Genomic DNA, 18,444 nt, shown 5'->3' on the forward strand with positions numbered 1-18,444 from the left:
AGCCCTGCTACCTCTTTCCCCATCCTCATTCTTATAGCTGTTGACAGGCTCATGCCTGGACCTCCCCAGGCTCCCTTAGGACATTTCAGTACAATCCTGGTTGTTCTTGCTACCTCTGGTTTCTCCTCAAAAAGCCCTATTACTGTTCACCATATGCTTACTGGATGTTCACTGCATGCTCACTGCAGTCCAGACATTGAGCCAAGCACTTTTCATGCATTACTTCATTAACTTCAAAACAACCCTACGAATAGCTCCAATTTGCAGATGGGAAAACTGAGATCCAGAGAGCTTGGGTAACAGGTCTTAGGAGACAGAGCTAGTAGAGGTGCATTTTTTTAGCATATGGAACACTAAAATTTATTCACTTTATTTATATATTTAACTCAGGACTGCCCGATCCCCAATTGTGAGCTCATAACCATCACAGTACACGTTCTCCAGTTCACCTCACACACTGACTACAGAATTATCTTTGTATTGATAAAACACTGTACAATACCAAGTTATTCACCTCCTTAAAGCCTTCAGTCATCCACTCTAGAACTATGCCTTTAAACCAAATTAAACAATTTGCCTCAGATACTCAGACTCTGTTTACATGAAATGGATGAGATTTCACAGCCTTGCTTGGCTCTAGTTTCTTATTCTATTTCAGTTCTGCCTAAGTCCCAATCTGTGGGGAGTTTTTCTTCTGCTTTTGGTCTTTCTCCTATCTGCTCGCACTTGATGATTAAGCTCAGTTTTCTCAGATTTGACCCTTAACCTCCTTTCAGTATTCCTACTTTGCCCTTTACTGTTCTTGGTTTCTTTAAGAAAATGGCCCCTCATCCTTCCTCAGGCTTCTGGGATCCCACCCTGACACATTCCTTCAGTGTTCCAATATGCCAAGCCGCCACAATTCAGCTCCTTAGACAGACTGAGTACTTGACACTGACTTCAAACTGCCTTTCAAGCCTCAACTCCTGTTCCTTCCTTAGGGTTTATAAGCCCTTTAAAATGACTTTTAAAGATCAATTTTGGAAATTTTTCAGCATTATCTTTTTAACTGTTGCTCCTGTATAGTTATTTCTTTTCTTTCCTTCTGGGACTCGAATTAAATATAAACAAAATCTTATCACTGATTCCTCTAGATAATTTACTCTTCCTTCTGTATTTGTCAACCTTTTTTCTCTCCATGTTTCTGTCTGGATATTTTCATCTGGTCTATCTTCTAGTTCACTAAACCTCCTTTCATTTGTGTCCAATCTGCTGTTAAACCTACCCACCAAGTTCTTAATTTTTTAATTTCTAAATTCTAGAATTTCCATTCTTAATCATGTATTTTATCTTGTTTTTAGCAAACACAATTATTTTTAAGTTGTTGTCTGATAACCCTAATACATGGAATCTCTGTGGGTATATTCCTACTGTCTATTGTTTCTCTTTGTTTTTAACCATGTATCTTATTTTCTTTGGTCCCTGATTATTGTGTGTGTGTGTGTGTGTGTGTGTGTGTGTGTGTGTGTGTGTGTGTGTGTGTGTTGGACATTGTATTAGCAAAATCGTTAGAAGTTATTTGAGGCCTAAATTAATGTTCTTTTCTCCAGAGGGGATTTATGTTTGATTCCATCAAGTGGATTGTTGGCACGAGAAATAAGGGTTTATTTCAATGCAAGTCTAGGGATTGAGATAATGGTTTAAAGCTGAGCTAGAGTCAGAATAATGGACGCTTTCTTCTGGTCCACTCTTCTGTTAGAATACATGATTTCAGAGTCCCAGCCGTAAGTGAGAATCTCTAGTCCCTGACCTCCCCTATCCCAACTTTGGCAGTCCCAGGACTCCAATCCCTGTCTACCCAGCCCTGCAAAGTTATTAAAAATGCTACTCAACATCTCAACTACTTACTATCCTCCTCTGAAATGGGAAAACACACCCAGAGAAAACAGGGTCCAAGTGATGGTCTTAATTTCTGGGACCTGTGCCCTCACCACATCCTGGTTCTGTAATTTTTCGTTCTCTTTTTAGTTTTCTGATGCCTTTATAAAGATTTTTAAATATTTTTTCCAGCTTTTACAGTTGTCATCAATGGGAGAGTTGGTTTGACTTCTCCAGTCTGTAATTACCTGAACGGGCAATGACATTATATCATTCCATGACCTGCTGGCTTTCATTCATAGAGAGTTTGACAGGTGTCCCTCTCCCTCTAAAAATTTACAGTGCAAACTAGTTGCCATCGACAACTCTATCATTTGAAGGATACAGTCAAGTCCATATTGAAACAATATATACAAATACATTTGCATTTATGCTAGTCATAGTGCACCATGATTTCCACTAACTTCCACCTTGCTCTTAGTACTGGCCTCCTTTTCTCTAACTTTGATTAATGAAGCACTATTTTGCAAGCAAAGTGTTGGTTACTGGTAATCAAATGCCCACAATATTTAAACCCCATGGCCCAGTTTGCAAAATATAAACACAATATGGTAAATTGAGAAGATTTTGTCAGTGATCACTGGTCCCAAATGGACGGTAAGTCATTTTGCTTCAAGGGACACTTAGGCTATGAGGATATTGGTAAAGAGTGTGGAAGATGTACAACAACTAATCTCCATTAAAAGTACATTTAGATCTGAGAGTAATAGTTGAAAGTCTGGAATGGAAAGTAAAGCCATCGGTGGAGATAGCAGAAAGGTTACTAAATTTGGAGGTCAATATCTGAAATGATTTTGCCTGTAGATCGATACTGGTTTTTAAGTATAAATAATGTGTAAATACTTTAAAGCACACTTGGTTTAAAATCTAAAAATATTTATGAAAGTGCATTTGGATTATTTTATTAGACTATCATTCAATTTCTTTATAAATATTTATGATCACTATTACATGAGAGAATTTTTTAAGGAAAAATTATCCTACCTCTCAAATTAGTCTTTCTCTCTTTTTTCCCAGAATCTAACTCAAAACTCCAAGACTGCTTTACTGAAGTATTTTCCTACTTAAAAAAAAAAAACAACACAATAGCTTTTTCAAGAGGGGAGAGACAGCATGCTCCATCACATTAAATCTTTCTTATTGATGCCTCTCTTAGTCTTTAGTTGTACCAGGCCATCAAAAATCAATTATGGATCTCCCCAACAGCTCCTACAGTTAAGCTCCTGAGAGCTACTAGAGAAAATCTTACAACACACAAATATTTGCCGCTGGAAATACAAGACCTCCAACCTCAACTGGATCATTAACTAGTTGGTCCCGGGTTCACTCATTTTTTCATTCCCAGAACAGCTATTTCAAACTTTTACCATTCCTTTTAAGCCCTCAATCCACAGGCTTAACTTCCAGCAGAAACCCTTTTCTCCTACTTCACAGAGAAACTTAAGCCATCTTCTGAGTATTACAGCAATCTTCTACCTAAAATTTCTTTCTTGATATTTTTCAGCTATTATGGAAAAGTTAAAACATATTCAAAATTAGACAGAATATAAAGTGAACCCTCAGGTACATATCATCCAGTTTCCATAATGATCAACTCATGGCCAATATTGTTTCATCGACTACACCTTTTAAAAACTGCATTTCTAATCATTCTTACTTTCTTCATGTCACTCTGAAAGAAGTTTCTTTTCTATCTGAGGTTATTCTCTGCATCAAGATCTGGATTTCATCCCTTGTAGCCTCTTCAAACCCTTGCTCTATTATCCGTCTTTTTAAACACTCCCTTTATACTGACTGATTTCAGTCAGTATTTAAACAATTAATTTACTTTTATATTAGGAAACACACACACAAACACACACACACACACACACACACACACATCCTCTTGACACTACATATACCTTTAGCTACCATCCTTTCACCTTCCGTTTTCTGCCAAAAATCTGGAAAGAGTATTCTGTACTCACTGTTTCTATTGCCTTATTCCCTCCCACACCACAATCCAAGCAAAAAGTTTGTTTCTAGATACAACACTCTGCTGAAACTGCTCTCATTGAATTTACTGATTCTTTTTTTTTTTTTTTTAAAGAAAATCTTCTTCAAACTCTTGCTTCCTTTTGATCCCATGAAAACAATTTCTCCCACATTTCCTCCTACAGCTCTGGCTTCTCCCTCCTCAATCTCCTTCTTTGACTCTCCTTTGTCTCTTTCATGTGGGTGTTCCCTGGAATCTGTCTTTGGCTCTCTTCTCATTTACAATATCTTGGACCAATCTAGCCCACTGCTTATGTCATCACCATCTGTACAGTTTTTCTCAAACATTTGGAGTCTAACCGGATAATGACACATGCGAGAATGAACAATTTTTTTTTAATTAAAAGATTCATTTCTATTTGTAAAAACGAAAAAATAAATTCATATTACTAAAGAAATACTGATAATAGGTACACAACAGAGAAAATAACGACATTATTTGTAACAGTTCTTCACTGTTTCTGTATCTGACTTGATGTGGAATTGCTTGGCTTTTAGGTCAAGTTTCATATGTATCTGCTTCTTTTTTCCTCCTCTTTATACTAATTTAGAGGGTCTTAACTCACAATTTTGAGTTGTAGGAATGGTATTAAAGACTTGCTGCATTTACCAGATAAATTTTGGATATTGGATTAAGCAAAAAGCAGAAACTATGAAGATGATTCTAACTAAAAACTAATGTCTTTTCAGATGCTAAGCTGAATAACATATCACAGACAAAAACTAGAAGGATGAATGATTTGACTTGGAAAATGGGAGCAAATGGATTGTTTTGTTTTTTAAAGGTGTGATAATGGCTTTATGTGGATATTTGCTTTTTTTTTTTTTATGGCTGTGTTGGGTCTTAGTTTCTGTGCGAGGGCTTCCTCTAGTTGTGGCGAGCGGGGGCCACTCTTCATTGCGGTCCGCGGGCCTCTCACTATTGCGGCCTCTCTTGTTGCAGAGCACAGGCTCCAGACGCGCAGGCTCAGTAATTGTGGCTCACGGGCCTAGTTGTTCCGTGGCATGTGGGATCTTCCCAGACCAGGGCTCGAACCCGTGTCCCCTGCACTGGCAGGCAGATTCTCAACTACTGCGCCACCAGGGAAGCCCGCAAATGGATTATTGATCTACTCTTTGGTTGTATTCCATTTTGAAAATATTTCTTCATATTCCAATGTGGTACTTGGAGGTGTTTTTAAAATATGTTCTATGATATATCAATGACAAATCCTGTTAGAAAAGTGTCAGCTCTTGAGGATTGAGAATTGTGTATTACAGTTTAGTCTTCTTAAGATATCCTAATTTTTTTTAACATTTTTATTTGAGTATAACTGCTTTACAATGTTGTTTTGGTTTCTGCTGTATAACAAAGTGAATCAGGTATATGTATACATATATCCCCATATCCTCTCTCTCTTGCGTCTCCCTCCCACCCTCCCTATCCCACCACTCTAGGTAGTCACAAAGCGCTGAGCTGATCTCCCTGTGCTATGCGGCTGCTTCCCACTAGCTAGCTATTTTGCATTTGGTAGTATATATATATCCATGCCACTCTCTCACTTCGTCCCACCTTACCCTTCCCACTCCCTGTGTCCTCAAGTCCATTCTCTACGTCTGCGTCTTTATTCCCGTCCTGCCCTTAGTCTTATCAGAACCTTTTCTTTTTCTTAGATTCCATATATATGTGTTACCATATGGTATTAGTTTTTCTCTTTCTGACTTACTGCACTCTGTATGACAGACTCTAGGTCCATCCACCTCACTACAAATAACTCAATTTCGTTACTTTTTATGACCGAGTAATATTCCATTGTATATGTGTGCAACATCTTCTATATCCACTAATCTGTCGATGGACGCTTAGGTGGCTTCCATGTCCTGGGGATTGTAAATAGTGCTGTGATAACCATTGTGGTACAAGTCTCTTTTAGAAGTATGGTTTTCTCAGGGTGTATGCCCAGTAGTGGGATTGCTGGATCATATGGTAGTTCTATTTATAGTTTTTTAAGGAGTCTCCATACTGTTCTCCATAGTGGCTGTATCAATTTACATCCCCACCAACAATGCAAGAGAGTTCCCGTTTCTCCACACCCTCTCCAGCATTTATTGTTTGTAGATTTTTTGATGATGGCCATTCTGACCAGTGTGAGGTGATACCTCATTGCAGTTTTGATTTGCATTTCTCTAATGATTAGTGATCTTGAGCATCCTTTCATGTGTTTCCTGGCAATCTGTATATGTTCTTTGGAGAAATGTCTACTTAGGTCTTCCACCCATTTTTGGATTGGGTTGTTTGTTTTTTTGATTTTGAGCTGCATGAGTTACTTGTATATTTTGGAGATTAATCCATTGTCAGTTGCTTCATTTGCAAATATTTTCTCCCATTCTGAGAGTTGTCTTTTCGTCTTGTTTATGGTTTCCTTTGTTGTGCAAAAGTTTTTAAGTTTCATAAGGTCCCATTTGTTTATTTTTGTTTTTATTTCCATTTCTCTAGGAGGTGGGTCAAAAAGGATCTTGCTGTGATTTATGTCATAGAGTGTTCTGCCTATGTTTTCCTCTAAGAGTTTTATAGTGTCTGGCCTTACATTTAGGTTTTTAATCCATTTTGAGTTTATTTTTGTGTATGGTGTTAGGGAGTGTTCTAATTTCATTCTTTTACATGTAGCTGTCCAGTTTTCCCAGCACCACTTATTGAACAGGCTGTCTTTTCTCCATTGTATATGCTTGCCTCCTTTATCAAAGATAAGGTGACCATATGTGCGTGGGCTTGTCTCTGGGCTTTCTATCCTATTCCTTTGACCTATATTGCTGTTTTTGTGCCAGCACCATACTCTCTTCATTACTGTAGCTTTGTAGTATAGTCTGAAGTCACAGAGTCTGATTCCTCCAGCTCCATTTTTTTCCCTCAAGACTGCTTTGGTTATTCTGGGTTTTTTGCGTTTTTATGCAAACTGTAAAATTTTTTGTTTTAGTTCTGTGAAAAATGCCATTGGTAGCTTGATAAAGATTGTACTGAATCTGTAGTTTGCATTGGGTAGTATAGTCATTTTCACAATGTAGATTCTTCCAATCCAAGAATGTGGTATATCTCTCCATCTGTTTGTATCATCTTTAATTTCTTTCATCAGTGTCTCATAGTTTTTGGCATACAGGTCTTTTACCTCCTTAGGAAGGTTTATTCCTAGGTATTTTATTCTTTTGTTGCAAGGGTAAATGGGAGTGTTTCCTTAATTTTTCCTTCAGATTTTTCATTGTTAGTGTATAGGAATGCAAGAGATTTCTGTGCATTAATTTAGTATCCTGCTACTTTACCAAATTCATTGATTAGCTCTAGTAGTTTTCTGGTGGCATCTTTAGGATTCTGTATGTATAATATCATGTCACCTGCAAACAGTGACAGTTTTACTTCTTCTTTTCTGATTTGGATTCCTTTTATTTCTTTTTCTTCTCTGATTGCTGTGGCTAAAACTTCCAAAACTATGTTGAATAATAGTGATGAGAGTGGGCAACCTTGTCTTGTTCCTGATCTTAGAGGAAATGGTTTCAGTTTTTCACCATTGAGAACGGTGTTGGCTGTGGGTTTGTCATATGTGACCTTTATTATTTTGAGGTAGGTTCCCTCTATGCCCACTTTCTGGAGAGTTTTTAACATAAATGGGTGTTGAATTTTGTCAAAAGCTTTCTCTGCATCTATTGAGATTATCATATGATTTTTATCCTTCAGTTTGTTAATATGGTGTGTCACATTCATTGGTTTGCGTATATTGAAGAATCCTTGCATTCCTGGGATAAAGCCCACTTGATCACTGTGTATTATCCTTTTAATGTGCTGTTGGATTCTGTTTGCTAGGATTTTGTTGAGGATTTTTGCATCTATGTTCATCAGTGATATTGGCCTGTAGTTTTCTTTTTTTGTGACATCTTTGTCTGGTTTTGGTATCAGGGTGATGGTGGCTTTGTAGAATGAGTTTGGGAGTGTTCCTCCCTCTGCTATAGTTTAGAAGACTTTGAAAAGGATATGTGTTAGCTCTTCTCTAAATGTTTGATAGAATTCGCCTGTGAAGCCATCTGGTCCTGGGCTTTTGTTGGCTGGAAGATTTTTAACCACAGTCTCAATTTCATTACTTGTGATTGGTCTGTTTATATTTTCTATTTCTTCCTGGTTCAGTCTTGGAAGGATGTACTTTTCTAAGAATTTGTCCATTACTTCCAGATTGTCCGTTTTATTGGCATATTGTTACTTGTAGTAATCTCTCATGATCCTTTGCATTTCTGCAGTGTCAGTGGTTACTTCTCCTTTTTCATTTCTAATTCTATTGATTTGAGTCTTCTCCCTTTTTTTCTTGGTGATTCTGGCAAGAGGTTTATCAATTTTGTTTATCTTCTTAAAGAACCAGCTTTTACTTTTATTGATCTTTGCTCTTGTTTCCTTCATTAATTTTTCATTTATTTCTGATCTGATCTTTATGATTTTATTCCTTCTGCTAACTTTGTGGGGGTGTTTTTCTTCTTCCTCTAATTGCTTTAGGTGTAAGGTTAGGTTGTTTTTTTGAGATGTTTCTTGTTTCTTGAGGTAGGATTGTATTGCTATAAACTTCCCTCTTAGAAATGTTTTTGCTGCATCCCATAGGTTTTGGGTCATCGTATTTTCATTAACATTTGTTTCTAGGTATTTTTTGATATCCTCTTTGATTTCTTCAGTGATCTCTTGGTTATTTAGTAGTGTCTTGTTTAGCCTCCATGTGTTTGTTTTTTTTACAGTTTTTTTCCTGTAATTGATATCTAGTCTCATACTGCTGTTGTCAGAAAAGATACTTGATATGATTTCAATTTTCTTAAATTTACCAAGGCTTGATTTGTGACCCAAGATATGATCTATCCTGGAGAATGTTCCATAAGCACTTGAGAAGAAAGCATATTCTGTTGTTTTTGGATGGAATGTCCTGTAAATATCAATTAAGTCTATCTGGTCTAATGTGTCTTTTAAAGCTTGTGTTTCCTTATTTATTTTCATTCTGGATGATCTGTCCATTGGTGAAAGTGGGGTGTTAAAGTCCCCTACTATGATTGTGTTACTGTCAATTTCCCCTTTTATGGCTGTTAGCATTTGCCTTATGTATTGAGGTGCTCCTGTGTTGGGTGCATAAATATTTACAATTGTTATATCTTCTTCTTAGATTGATCTCCTGATCATTATGTAGTGTCCTTCTTTGTCTCTTGTAATAGTCATTATTTTAAAGTCTCTTTTGTCTGATATGAGAATTGCTACTCCAGCTTTCTTTTGATTTCTATTTTCATGGAATATCGTTTTCCATCCCCCACTTTCAGTCTGTATGTGTCCCTAAGTCTGAAGTTGTCTCTTGTAGACAGCATATATATAGGTCTTGTTTTTGTATCCATTCAGCCAGTCTGTGTCTTTTGGTTGGAGCATTTAATCCATTTACATTTAAGGTAATTATTGATATGTATGTTCCTATTACCATTTTCTTAATTGTTTTGGGTTTGGTTTTGTAGGTCTTTTCCACCTCTTGTGTTTCCTGCCTGGAGAAGCTCCTTTAGCATTTTTTGTAAAGCTGATTTGGTGGTGCTGAATTCTCTTAACTGTTGCTTGTCTAAAGGTTTTCATTTCTCCGTTGAATGTGAATGAGTTCCTTGCTGTGTAGAGTAATCTTGGTTGTGGGTTTTTCTCTTTCATCACTTTAAATATGTCCTGCCACGTCCTTCTGGTTTGCAGAGTTTCTGCTGAAAGATCAGACGTTAACGTTATTGGGTTTCCCTTGTATGTAATTTGCTGCTTTTCCCTTGCTGATTTTAATATTTTTTCTTTGTATTTAGTTTTTGATAGTTTGATTAATATGTGTCTTGGCGTGTTTTTCCTTGGGTTTATCCTGTATGGGACTCTCTGTGCTTCCTGGACTTGACTATTTCCTTTCCCGTGTTAGGGAAGTTTTCAACTATGTCTTCAAATATTTTCTCAGTCCCTTTCTTTTTGTCTTCTTTTTCTGGGTCCCCTATAATTCGGATGTTGGTGTGTTTAATGTTGTCCCAGAGGTCTCTGAGACTGTTCTCAATTCTTTTCATTCCTTTTTCTTTATTCTGCTCTGCGGCAGTTATTTCCACTATTTTATCTTCCAGGTCACTTATCCGTTCTTCTTCCTCAGTTGTTCTGCTACTGAGTCCTTTTAGGGTATTTTTAATTCCATTTATTGTGTTGTCCATCATTGTTTGTTTGCCCTTTAGTTCTTCTTGGTCCTTGTTAAGCATTTCTTGTATTTTCTCCATTTTATTTCTGAGATTTTGGATCACCTTTACTATTATTACTTGAATTCTTTTCCAGGTAGACTGCCTATTTCCTATTCATTTGTTTGGTCTGGTGGGTTTTTACCTTGCTCCTTCATCTGCCACATATTTCTCTGTTTTCTCATTTTGTTTAAGTTACTATGTTTGGGGTCTCCTTTTTGCAGCCTGGACATTCATAGTTCCTGTTATTTTTAGTGTCTGCTCCCTGTGAGGTTGGTTCAGTGGCTTGTGTAGCCTTCCTGGTGGAGGGGCTGGTGCCTGTGTTCTCATGGGTGGGGCTGTATCTTGTCCTTCTGGTGGGCAGGGCTGTGTCCAGTGCTGTGTTTTGGGGTGTCTGTGAACTTATATGACTTTAGGCAGCCTCTCTGCTAATGGGTGGGGTTGTGTTCCTGTCTTGCTAGTTGTTTGGCATGGGGCATCCAGCACTGGAGCTTTCTGGCCATTGGCTGGAGCTGAGTCTTAGGGTTGAGATGAAGATCTCTGGGAGAGCTCTAACCAATTGATATTACATGGGGCAAGGAGGTTTCTGGTGGTCCAATGTCCTGGACTTGGCCCTCCTATCTTGGAGGCTCAGGCCTGACACTTGGCCAGGGCACCAAGACCTTGCCAGCCACATAGCTCAGAAGAAAAGGAAGAAAGATAAAAAACAAAAAACCAAAACAAAAGAAAAACAAAAACAAAAAAACGGACAGACCGATCCCTAGGACAAATGGTAAAAACAAACTTATACAGACAAAATCACACAAAGAAGTATATACAACCAAACTCACAAAAAGGGAAAAAGGGAAAAAAATATGTATATAAAGGAAGAGAGCAACCAAACCAATAAACAAATCCACTAATGATAATAAGCTCTAAGTACTAAACTAAGATGAACATAAAACCAGAAACAAATTAGATGCAGAAAGCAAAGCCCAAGTCTACAGTTGCTCCCAAAGTCCACCACCTCAATTTTGGGAACATTCGTTGTCTATTCAGGTATTCTTCAGATTCAGGGTTTATCAAGTTGATTGTGGGGATTTAATCTGCTGCTCCTGAGGCTACACAGAGAAATTTCCCTTTCTCTTCTTTGTTCACACAGCTCCTTGGGTTCAGCTTTGGTTTTGGCCCCGCCTCTGCATGTAGGCTGCCCTCAGGAGTCTGTTCCCCACCCAGGCAGGACGGGGTTAAAGCAGCGGTTGATTAGGGTTCTGTTGCTCACTCAGGCTGGGGGCAGGGAGTGGTGCAGTAGTCATAATTGGAATGCGGGGCAAGCCTGAGGTGGCAGAGGCCAGCGTGACATTGCAACAGCCTGAGGGGTGATGTGCGTTCTCCCAGTGAAGTTGTCCCTGGATCATGGGACCCTGGCAGTGGCGGGCTGCACAGGCTCCCGGAGGGGGATGTGTGTGCATAGTGACCTGCACTTGCACACAGGATTCTTGGTGGTTGCAGCAGCAGCATTAGCGTTTCATGCCTGTCTCTGGGGTCCGAGGTGATAGCCGTGGCTCACGCCTGTCTCTGGAGCTCATTTAGGCAGTGCTCTGCCTTCTGTGGGCAGACAGGGAAGGAAGCCCATCTCCTCATGCACCCCGAAACAATGGTCTCTTGCCTCTTAGGCAGGTCCAGACTTTTTCCCGGACTCCCTCCCGGCTAGCTGTGCCGACTAGCCCCCTTCTGGCTGTGTTCATGCAGCCAACCCCAGTCCTCTCCCTGGGGTCTGACCTCCAAAGCCCAAGCCTCAGCTCCCAGCCCCACCCACTCTGGCGGGTGAGCAGACAAGCCTCTCAGGCTGGTGAGTGCTGGTCAGCACCGATCCTCTGTGTGGGAATCTCTCCGCTTTGCCCTCTGCACCCCTGTTGCTGAGCTCTCCTCCATGGCTCTGAAGCTTCCCCCCCTACCCCCGTCTCCGCCAGTGAAGGGGCTTCCTAGTGTATGGAAACTTTTCCTCCTTCACAGCTCCCTCCCCGAGGTGCAGGTCCCATCCCTATTCTTTTGTCTCTGTTTTTTCTTTTTTCTTTTGCCCTACTCAGGTACGTGGGCATTTTCTTGCCTTTTGGGAAGTCTGAGGTCTTCTGTCAGTGTTCAGTAGGTGTTTGGTAGGAGTTATTTCACATGTAGATGTATTTATGGGGAGAAAGGTGATCTCCATGTCTTACTCCTCCACCATCTTGAAGGTCTCCCCCATCCTAATATTTTATTCTCAATGGAAAACCATGACCTTGGTCCTTGAAATGATAGGAAGAAATCATTGAGTATATTTTTAAGTAATTGAACTTGAGCAATCCACTTAGAATCAGAGAAATAGTCTTTATTGGCATTATTTGTGATGAGGAGATATTGCTATCTCAACTCTCGTTTCAAATTCTCATGTGACCAACTACCCCAGACAGTCAGCTTACTTCAGTTTGGAAAAGCAGGCCTGAAAAGATACATGTTCAGTGACTTCAGTCAGGTTGTCTTCACAATCTTCACTGGAAGGGAAAGATTGTTATCCCTAATTTATAGATGATAAAACTGAGGCTTCAAAGGGTTAAGAAATTTTCCCTGAGAAGACATTTGGACAGGCTGACTAAGAGTCAGCAGTAGTTTTTAAGAAAAATTCAGATTGAACTGCCCTCAATTAAATTTTCTAAAAAACTGGCCTTAGCAAAGCAGGCAAATTTTCTCTTTCATGTTCTCAGACTTCCCTTTCTCTGTCCCTGTTGTAATTTTAAAGCATTACCCCAATGTTCTCTGACATTCCTACAATTGAATAGTGAAATCTATATCCCTTCCCCATGAATCTGGGCTTTGTGATTGTTTGACCAATTGAATGTTATAGAAGTGATGTGGTGCTACTTTCTGAGCCCAGGCCTCAAGAAATTGTCAGCTTCAACTTCTTGTCCCTTGGGAAGATCATTCTTATAACCCAGCGCCCATGCTGTGAGGAAGCCCAAGCCACTGTATGGAATAGTCCAACATGGAGAGGAACCAATAACCAGTACCAACTTGCCAGCTATATGAGTGAGCCACCTTAGAAGTAGATGCTCAACCCAGCTGAGCTCAGCTCAAGTAAAGCCACCATAGGTGGCACTACATGGAGCAAAGACAAATTGCCCCCAATGAGCCCTTCCCAAATTTCAGATTCATAAGCAAAATAATTGATCACTGTTCTTTTAAACCTCAAAGTGGTTTGGTGTGAAGCAATAGATAACCAGAATATCCCCCTGCTTTTTACACTCCTCTCCCTCTCCTTCCTTTCTTGTTAATTTTACTTGCTTTCCCCCAAATTTGTCTCACAATCAACAGAAACTTTTTTGCCTTGGGGAAGGATATGTTCAATACTGTCATTCTTTTTATAAGATGATGAGCAACAAGGATTCTTATTTTGTTCATTTCTGTGTGGACTGAGTAGAAGCTCAGCAAATTTTTTTCTTAGTCCTTTTGGGCAGCTGTAACAGAATACCATAGACTGGGTGGCTTATAAAAAGTAGGAATTTATTTTTCACAGTTCTGGAGGGTAGGAAGTCCAAGATCAAGGTACCAACAGATTTGGTGTATGGTGAGAGCTCACTTCCTGGTTCATGGTTGTCTTATTGTGTCTTCACATGGCAGAAAGGACAAGGGAGCTCTGTGGGCTCTCTTATAAGGGCACAAATCCCATTCATGAGGGCTCCAACCTCATGACCTAATCACCTCCCAAAGGCCCCACCTCCAAATACCATCACTTTGGGGGTTAGGATTTAACATGAATTTTGGGAGGACACAATCTATAGCAATTTTATTTAACTGGATTGATTGACAGCAGTCATTTTAACCAGTTTTCCATTATTTTTATTAAATGGTGTTTGAACTACTCCTCATATCTACTGAATCATATGTTCCAGAGTGGGGCTTGGGAAGCTACATTTTTAATAAGCTTCCCAGCTAATTTCTACACATATAAGTTTGAAAACTTTGCCACAGTGGTCATTTAAAATTTCTTTGGAATGAGGATTATTGCGAGATTTAAAGAGACTTTAACTGCTATAAAGCATTTAGCATGGAGCTCGGCATATTATAAGAGCTAAACAAATTTCATTTACTACAATCATCGCCAACATCATCATTGCTATTTTTAAAGGTTATCTTTAATTTTGGAAGATACTTACTCATGTGTCTTTGGGGGCAAACAGGGGTTGTCATTGTGCTAGTTTGCCTGTTAAAATAAGCAGTTGTTGCCTATTGTTCAGAATGTTCTGTGCCCCAGGTATCAGATGTAGGCTAGCAGTTATCTCCAGGAGACCAGAGTAAGTTTAGGCAAAACATTCTTCAGAGTGCCTACCCACCTGATTCAGGTACACATACATATGTACAAGAGACAGGACATAAAGGTTCATCTGATATATGCTCTGACAATGGTTTACTATCAATGATTTACTATCATTGACACTGGGTCTTTTCAGAAAACTCTAGATAGAGGATCTTCATATCTTTGGAAGAAGGCACCTACAAGGAAATTCTAGTAAACACTTTGCCAAATTTCCCTGGTTTCCTCTGGGAATATGTGGGACCTGATATTCCATTTCAATATAGAAGCAGATGTACTAACTTACGGGCTGAAAGCCTGATTGGACAGGCTAGTTATAAATCAGCAGCACTTTTTAAGAAAATTCAACACTCTCTACAATTTATTTTCCTTTGGATGTGGTTTTTAAGTGCACCTGTTTGGTGGAAAACATTCAGATTAGATTATTAAGTCTCAATTAGGCTGAATGCTTAGAGAAGGGGATACTTTGGCATTCAAATTTATTAATTAACTTAGGGTCAACAACATCACATTTTCTTTAATCCTTGTTGCTAAAAAATAACAACTCTCTACAGTGTTCTGCCCTAGTAAGAACAGTGTAGTGAATAGTTTGAATCTGTGTAAATTACTTAACCTCTCTCTGCCTCAGTTTCCTCATTTGTAAAAAAGAGGAATCATAATGGTACCTCAAAAGATTGTTCAAGATTAAATCAGTTAATGTATGAAAATGCATAGAATACTTTTTGGCACATAGTAAGCACTATAAAGGTATTAGCTATTATTATTATTATTATTACTTGGAAAGAAACCACATTACTAGGCAATTTTTCTCTTGGTACAGACCTATAACTGAGATAAAAGATGAAACTAGAAGAAATATAGAAATCAAGCTGAGGCCAGGACTCTTGACTATTCCCTAAGGGTGAGATCAGGATTTTTCCTGTTCACTTCGGAACTTTTAGAGTCTTGCATCTTGTCTGGCACAGGATTGGTGCTCAGTAAACTTCTGTTGAATAAATGATGGTTCCTAAAAGATGAATACTTGTTGATTATTAAGATTTCTTCTTGTCTTTTGTCTTTCTGCTTAGAGTTTGACTGTGACAAGAGTGCTCTTTAGTTGATGATTATTGTTAGATTCTGTGTCATTGCGTATGACTATTTTTGTTGCTTATCTCTTGTTAGAGGAATCTGATGGAGAAAAAGAAGAGAAAAAGTAACATAAGTGGCCCCAGAAGCCAATAAAGAAGGCGAAACAGCTGGCTGCAAACTTTATGGTCTAAAGAATTTTGACTTATCTTTGAAGTGTATTTAAACGATAAAAAGAAAAGATCTCAACTGACCAGGATGTAATTACAGGGACTAAACCTATTAAAGACAATAATCCCCTCCACACTCTCTTTTCTGAGAGATAGTATAGGCATGTAATGGCAACAGTCAAAAATTGTCCAGCTCAGTGTTTTGCTGTGTTTCAGAGCCCAGGCAGCAGTGCTTGATGCAATCTCATCAAAGTAAATATCAAACTTGGTCACAAGATTGAATCACTGCATGTTGAAAGTCTATGTGACGTCAGTACCTAATCAGGCAAATATGGACATTTTCTGTAAGTGCATTTTTGTTAAGAGTTAGTGTGTATCAAATTCAAGATTCCATGGAAATGAAAAGCTATGAGTAATAAATCCCTATAGCCTTTGATGGGAGTAGGAGTTTTCAGCCTGTTCATCTGCCATGCTGCAGATCAGGAATATATTCATTCTACTTAATTTTCCTCATTGCGTCACTTGGGGAGATGCTTCTGCCATGTTTATTTAGAAAGCCCCAGGCTGGAATCAAACTAAGAAAAAAAGTCACTGCTGTTTCCTAATTTACAGTGGAGCTGCCTCCTCACCCGCCCCACCACCACTTTAGTATCACCTTGATCCATATGTATAGATTGATGTTGAATGCCTTGAGATGTGGGCAGGAGAAGTGGAGATTGTTGGTAAAAATAAAGGGCTCTACCAACGGTTTTTTCAAAGCAGATGGCCTGCAAAAAGCTGTACATAGACTCACATGTCCAAAAATTTGTTTTATAAATTTCTTTTTAAAGCTTAAACATCTAAAAGAAAATAATAAAACAAAAATTAAGACCGGAAAAAAATACACTTCCTAGTCTCTTGATTCAAGAAACCATAAGATATGAAGTATGATTTATTCTAATGGAGAGGGTTATCAGCACAATAAAGAAATGTAGGCATCCATGAGCTTTTGCAGTGTTAAAAAAATACCAACACTTAGTGCCTTAAAGCAATCAATCTTTTCACTCATGATTCTGTGGGTTGGTTGGGCAGTTTTTCTGGTCCACTAATCTCTGCTGGCAGGTTGGCTAAAGGCTGGATGACCTAAGACAGTCTCACTCAGATATCTTGTCTCTCATCATTCAGCAGGCTAGCCCTGGGTTCTACACCTGGTGGTCTCAGAGTTCTAAGAGTATGAAAGCAGAAGCTGCAAGATTTCTTAAGACCTAGGTTGACAATTATACAATATCATTTCCATTGCAGTCTGTGGTCAAAGCAAGTCACAAGATTCAAAAAGTGGATAAATGGACTATCTCCTGATGGTAGGAGCTGCAGGCTATTGCTGTATATTTGCAGTCTCCTGGATGAAGTGTACATACAACGCATGGCACCCTAATCACAATTATGCTAAGCAATCCTACTGCTAGAGACAGAGGTGTGATGGTGGCAAGCATGCTAGAAACTGGACTCCAAAGCCCAGGGTTCTAGAGAAGGTCTTGCCATGTATTATTTCCTGACCTTAAATAAATCCACTCTACTTCTCTGGACCTCAATTTAGTCATCTCTGAAATGAGGGGTTGGATAAGATAACCTCTAAAGTCTCTTCCAGATTTCTCAGGACTCTAAGAATTCAACACACTTCCCAGTTTTCAAAGGCAAGATTTCCTAGTTCTAAGGATCTCAAGGGGACGTTGCAAAATTCTAAACTTTTATTTTAACTTTGTGACTCTAATTTGGAAAAAAAATCACATGGTATGATTACAACCATGTAAAAGTATACTTATGAAAGAAACTATTTAATAATTAATGGCAGGATGGTAGGTTTGAGGGTTTTAAATGTTATTTTAACAGATCTAAAAAATATCTGTTACTATATTAACTCTTCAATAAAAAGGAATAAATACTTTTCACATAATATCTCTAAAAAGAAAATTGTCCCCAGATCAGCAGGATCACAATTCTTACAGCTTCCAGAAGCAACAAGTAATCACTTGCTTGTTTAGCCTTTTCCATTCTCCAGTACACAGCAGAGAGAATGGTGAGAGCAATCTTTGCCTCCTATGCCCTTCTCTCCCTGTCACATGCCCTGCCCAGACTCCCCACAAAGCACATCACTTTTCTTGCTCAGACATGAACACTTAAACTTTAGATTGGAAATTATTTTCCCTCAAATTGATCAAACTTTCAGGACAAATGTTCTGAGAAATAAAGAAAGAAAGTAAAATGAAGGATTTGGCTAAGGAGTCCTCCATTTCCAATTTGAGCCATCAATCTCCTATTGGTCCATTTTCTTGGATCTTTCCAGCCTTATCTTACTTGACCTCTCAGGTGAGTTAGACCTTTTTGATAACTCCCTTTTTTCTGGGTGGTTCTTTCTCCCTTAGTTTCTTTCTTTCTTTCTTTCTTTTTTAATAATGATACCTTTATTTTATTTTTAAAATTTATTTAATTAATTTATTTTTGGCTGCATTGGGTCTTCATTGCTGTGCGTGGGCTTCCTCTAGTTGTGGCGAGTGGGGGCTACTCTTGGTTGCGGTGCGCAGGCTTCTCATCACGGTGGCTTCTCTTGTTGCAGAGCACAGGCTCTAAGCACGTGGGCTTCAGTAGATGTGGTGCGTGGGCTCAGAAGTTGTAGCTTGTGGGCTCAGTAGTTGTGGCGCACAGGCTTCGTTGCTCTGCAGCATGTGG

The sequence above is a fragment of the Eschrichtius robustus genome, chromosome X, assembly GCF_028021215.1.
Source record: "Eschrichtius robustus isolate mEscRob2 chromosome X, mEscRob2.pri, whole genome shotgun sequence".
Classification (NCBI taxonomy): Eukaryota; Metazoa; Chordata; class Mammalia; order Artiodactyla; family Eschrichtiidae; genus Eschrichtius; species Eschrichtius robustus.